We start from the raw sequence: 6000 nt of genomic DNA on the forward strand, positions 1-6000 counted from the left end.
GATATTTACACAATGAACAGCAGTGCTAAACTGTGTCGCACAGGGATAAAGGGTCTATAATGTCATAGAGAAGGAAGAATTTAGTGACAGCCAGGAAATTAGGAAAGTTTTCCTAGAAGACCTAGGAACTCAGAGAAATTACAATAGACAAATCTAAGGGTATGGAATTCTAAGTTAAATAAGAGAACAACAGACGCAAAAACAAAGATTAGAGAATAAATGTGTCCTTGGAAACGTAAGAAAGTTAACACAAGTCTCCTGGTGATATTTCACGGAGTGTGGAGAAAGTTAAGACAGTATATTCATGTTTGAGACGGAATCTCAAAAATGCTGAAAATGAGGCACATTGTTCTAGATTCGATGAGGCAGAAAACAAGAACGTATTTGAGAGAGTCATAATATAACAATAGCTCTTTTAAAGAATGAGTACTTGTTGTCTAGGAACCATTCTCATCATAGACCTGTCCTTCCAAAATACATCTTTTTTTTAAAAAAAAGAATTAAACAGGGCGTTAAAGAAATGGCAAGTGCAGACAAGTTACCGAAGCATTTTTAACAGATGTAATTCTGTCCAATATCTGTACAGTAAGAAGCATGAATTTGATGCCAGTGGTCTGAGGCAATATTTTATCATTATAATTAGACTCTGACTCCCATTCTATTGGTCCTCCAATGGCCCAAAATCTTTCTTTGGTTGGCTCAGTCAATTTACATGATAGGTCTACCACATGTAGCCCAAACCTATAAACCATAAATGTCTGTCCTTCTGGAATGCTGAGGTATTCATGTTCTTAAACAGTGGCTTTCAGACACAAAATCATTACTCAATAATTATTTTTGTTTTAAAAATTAACACTAAATTTTTAAAATTATAAACTTGTAAACCTAGTTCTTTATCTGATTTCAATTTACATAAAATTGTATTGTATTTTAATAATTACTGCAAAGAGGAATCTTATAACATGAGTAATTCATCTTATTTAAATGTTTTGAGCTGCCTTTATAAATTTAGGTTTTTGTTTCTTTTGTATTTTACCTTTTCTGATTAAATCAAATTTGCTGAGTAATTAAATAACATTTGCAGTAAATATATGTTAAGTTTATGGGTATGGTGAATCATAAGTTATCTTTAATATTATAGTACTCTTCGATGCGTCAAAGTCCCAACTTTCCATTAAAAATGCAGGTTAATTATATGGAAACTTTGATTCGGTTCATCATTTCTCCATTTAACTCTAGGTTTTTGCAGGGTCAAAAAAAATCCTATTAGGAGACTAATTATATAATTTCAAATAATTTGAGCTTCCCTTTCTAGACAGATTCTTAGAATTGCCTTCTCAGTCAGCTGGAGTTGTGCATCAACAAGAGGTTATGGCCCTTGTAAAGCCAGAACTACAGACATCTGGGGACATTGTCTACAAAAATGGGAAATGTAGACAGAGCCACAGATGAAATGGTCTCTGCTTTTGGGTCCACAGTAAAGTTACTGTTCACCAAATTCTTCATTTCACTTAAGGAAGTTGGTAAATCACTTTAAAATTTTAGCTAACTTCCTTCGTATTGCAGCTTAATTTTTTAAAATTTCCTTGGGTCTTTTAAGATATTAAGTGACATCTGATGGGATTTAGCATTTTCCTTTTACTTTCCTGGCTCCATATCATACTTTCAAGGATGATTTTAGCATTCAAATGACAATAACAAATGGTGAATGTTGTCTAAGCAAAGTATAAGAGAAAAATTTGCCCTCATTTTTAATCCTCTAATATACATGTAAACCTATGATACATACATTATGCTCTGTTGAAATTCAATGTATCTTGAGGTTACTATGGTGAACAAAACACAGTTCTGGTCATCAAGGATTGTAAGCCGAAGGAAACAGACAAGCAAAGAAAAACTTGCAAAGCTATGTGTAACTGCTGGCTTTAAATCTACTGGGAAAGAAGACCAAAACTTCCCTTGGAATTATCAACAAATTCTCTACAGACGAAACACTTTAGATTGCTGCATTAACTCTTCATATCACTTTAATGCTTTCTATTAGGGTAATGCTGAATAGTAGTTCCCAGAGTGCAATCCTGGAACAGAAGGATCATCCCCATCACCTGTGAACTAGTTAGAAATACCAGCTTACCACTTCAGACCTACTGAGACAGAAACTACAGAGGGAGACCCTGCAATCTGGGTTTCATAAGTCCTCCAGGCAACTAGGATGCCCATTAAGTCTAAGAACCACTTGTTAGAGTAAAACCAAGCTAGGTAAGGTTGATCTTAACTTATGTGCATGTTAAAAAATGATTATGTTCCAAAGTGAGGTTATACGTGGGATGTGAACTCTGAAGATTTAGCTACAAACTTTTGTACATGACTACTGATTCCTCGGTAAACACCACAAATTCTGGTTTTGGATACTGAAATGCAGTATGCACTCTCTTTAATGATCACTGATCAAATACTGCATTTAAACATCCTTAGTGATTCTGAACCTGGATGACCTGTTGCAGGACTATCAGCAAAAAGATAAAAAATTATTGAACAAAGACATTTGAGTTATGCTCTTTAGAGCAAGTTTAGTTTCTAAAAGCACAGAGTAAAAAGTAAAGCGGAAAAGCTACTAGTTTACTAGATCTTTTTCTATTGAGGAAACAATAAATAGAGGTAAGAGCAGCAGGTTTTCCACAGGACAGTAATTCTTTTAGTGTAAAATCACTACAGGCTAATCCTGCATTAAATCACTAAGACGTACTGCATGAACAAAAGCATCAAAAGAACTCAAAGGACACATACAAAAAAACACATATGAAATTATGAACTCAATACCTTCTGATATATTTAACAGATTCCAAGTTCATCACAATCAAGATTTTTAATACAGAATGCCCCCTCTTTCCTCATCCACCCTCAGTGAATCAAGACAACAATAGTTCTAAGATTTAGCATAAGAAGTCTGGTTAAATGAAAGAAATAGCTTCCCTCCCCACCCTCCCAGTCCCAGATCTAAGATGGTTACTTAAAGCCCCAATTATTTCCCCAAATAGTGCTCAAGTCTTATGAATAAGACAGGAATTTGGCAATCAGCTAGTACCTCTTAACTGTAGATTAACTCAGTGAGGTGGAAAAACTAGTGAGAAATTTGGAGAGAAAATTGTAAGAATTCCACAATGGCATAATAAATTAACTAAGATATAATTTTCAAATATCGTTTATGATTAGTAATAATCATAAAAGAGTGAGTTTAGCTTTTAAGGCTAATTCCCCTCCTTACCAAAACATCTTGAAGTTGATTGGTTAAGACAATATGATTCTGATCACAATTAAAAAGTATCTTTATTTGAAACCTTCAAATATCTACTTATATATCAATTACCAGTATTACTGATTAGATTTCCTGGTCAAATAAGTAGATAGGCAACCCTCTAATGTAAAAATAGGCCACCAGTTGACATCTTACCTAGTATCTGGGAAGTACAATAAATAAATAAATAAATAAATTGGGTCACGGTGGAAAGATACAGGCACTGCTTCCAAATTGAGGGCAAGAGTATCTCTGAGTTCAGTATCAACACTGACAAATGAAAGAAAGTCATTTTCACTCTTTTTTTATAAGAAATTTTACTATGGCATTGTTTAGATGGGATTATTTTAAGGCGTGAATACATTTGAGGTGTTCAATAATATTTACTAAAGTTTAGAATTTGGCATGTGTTTTGTGTTTCATTGGGAAATGGGGGACATGTTGCTTGATTTAGTGAACAGACATTAGGTTGTCTCTTATTTACAGGCTAGGTCAGGAGGATAAGAAAACAGTAAGTATCGTTTCAAGCTTGAAAGCTAAAAGTAGAAGACATTATAAACTTTGCTTATAAACCTTGACTAGACTGCAGCTGAAACTGTTTTCCAAGCCATAGTTCATAGACAAAATTAAGAGTTCAGAGGAGATTTTTATCAACAAACAGAAATCTCACTTCTACATTGTGAATTCATCTTCATACATTACATCTTCACAAAAACGTAGTAGATAAATGTGACGGATATTAATATTCAACATAAGACACCCACAATAGATTATAATATGCACCATAGAAACCAAACAAGTTAGTCTTAACAATATACAGTATATTTATTTAAGGTATAGTGTCCAATATATAGGAATGAATTAGCTCCAAGATGAACCATGCATAATGAAACTTGCTGTTACTCCTATAGTGATATTTTAATAAACAACATAACAGTAAACATCCAAATTAGAATATTTTATGTGAAAAAGTTATTGAACAACATTTTATTCAAACCTTTTTGGAGCTAGATGAAAAATATGCCAGTTATTCAAATATCTCTCTCATACAGAATTATTTCTCAGAGAAAGTCGCCACTCCCAAAGTACTATGCTCATTTGCCAGTCAATCCTCTTTCTGGAATGTCAAGGCTATTTTAAATCTTGCTGCACCCTAAATAATGGATCTTTGTAGCTTGCACCAGCTAATTCCCAGTGCAGATGGAGCTCCCAGCTCTTCGCATCCATAAGCTGAAAATTAACAGCAATTTTTCATTATGACACTGGGACTCCAACTGTGCGCGTAAGTGTTTCAGAAAAAATACAGCATGATATGATTTCTGTACATCTATATATTTTTTGAGATTTCAAGAAAGCACAGCATTTTCAGACCTACTTATGTAAATACAATATTACTCTAATAGAGGGGGAATTATCATTATATTTCATTTTAAATGTTTAAAAAAGAAAAACCTCATGGTACAAATTTGAACTAGCACATTGTTTTCTTGATTTACTGGGTTTGAAGAGATACTGAATGAATAGCCCTCCCTCATGCAATATTTCATGTACTTTCTATAGGTCTGTGAAATTTCTATAATGCAGCAAAATAAGCCTTGCCTCAGGTTTAATGTCTTCTGTTTATTAGCAGAATACTGTGCACCTGCTCAAGACACCTGCACATTTTAACTTAGCGTTTTAAACTAAATCCAATCAACTCTGCATTAGCACACTGACTCACCATCTAGTACATTAAGGATTTAGGGTTCAATTCATAAATTGCTTAGCAAGATGGATGTCTCCTCTCCCCTGTCTCCGTGTTGCTTCTCTAGTCCCACCACCCCATGCAGAGGATTATCTATCACAGTAGAACAGTAGCTTTATCCCCACTGTCAAGTGGCATTAGTAGGTTATTTAACTCTTAGGAGGCAAATCCATAAGACTCATGGTCTGTTGTTCATGAGACAAACAGGAATTTTATTTGTGATTATAAATAGGCATATTTTCAAAAGGAAATGTCCATCAATCATGAGAACATGAACCTTGTGCATGGCAATTTTTCTTTTCACTCGGAGCAGCAGCTGCCACTCTGTTTCCTATAGGTGGCAGGAAAAAAACTGGAAGCCCTTTCTTTTTCTTCTTTCTAGGTTTGGCTTTATTGTTATTGTGTACTTCCTCAAACTATGTGCATTTATTTTTCAAGTAAAACATAACACATTGATAAAATATGTTATTTCTTATATTTAAATATACTCTCTCACACCTTTTCCTACATCTGTGACCACTTATCCTTGGCTTCATTAGCTAGTTTCTGCTTTTCAGCCTTCCTCTTGTGTTTATTCATTCAGCAACTTGTTTTTGAGTTCTTACTGTCTTTACAGCACTCTCATAGGTGCTGGTAAACAGCATTCGACAACATAGAAAGTGTTTCTTGTTCTCATATAATTTACATCTTCATAGTAGGAAAGGGTGGAAGCAGACAATAAATGAGTGAATAAACATAAATAAAAACAAAGATGTGACTCATCATAAGGGTAAGTGATAAAAAGTAAACAAACAGGGTAATAAGATAGGAAGAAACTAAGTCAAACGAATATCCTAGTTTCTCTTTTTAATTCAGTTCAATTAATTTGTATTTATTCTACCTACTACCTCTGAGCCAGTCCTTGTTTGATAATGGGTTTACAAAGGTGGGTAAGTTTCCTTTACACATTAGCAGAACTCAC

The sequence above is a fragment of the Cebus imitator genome, unplaced genomic scaffold, assembly GCF_001604975.1.
Source record: "Cebus imitator isolate Cc_AM_T3 unplaced genomic scaffold, Cebus_imitator-1.0 Scaffold109, whole genome shotgun sequence".
Lineage (NCBI taxonomy): Eukaryota > Metazoa > Chordata > Mammalia > Primates > Cebidae > Cebus > Cebus imitator.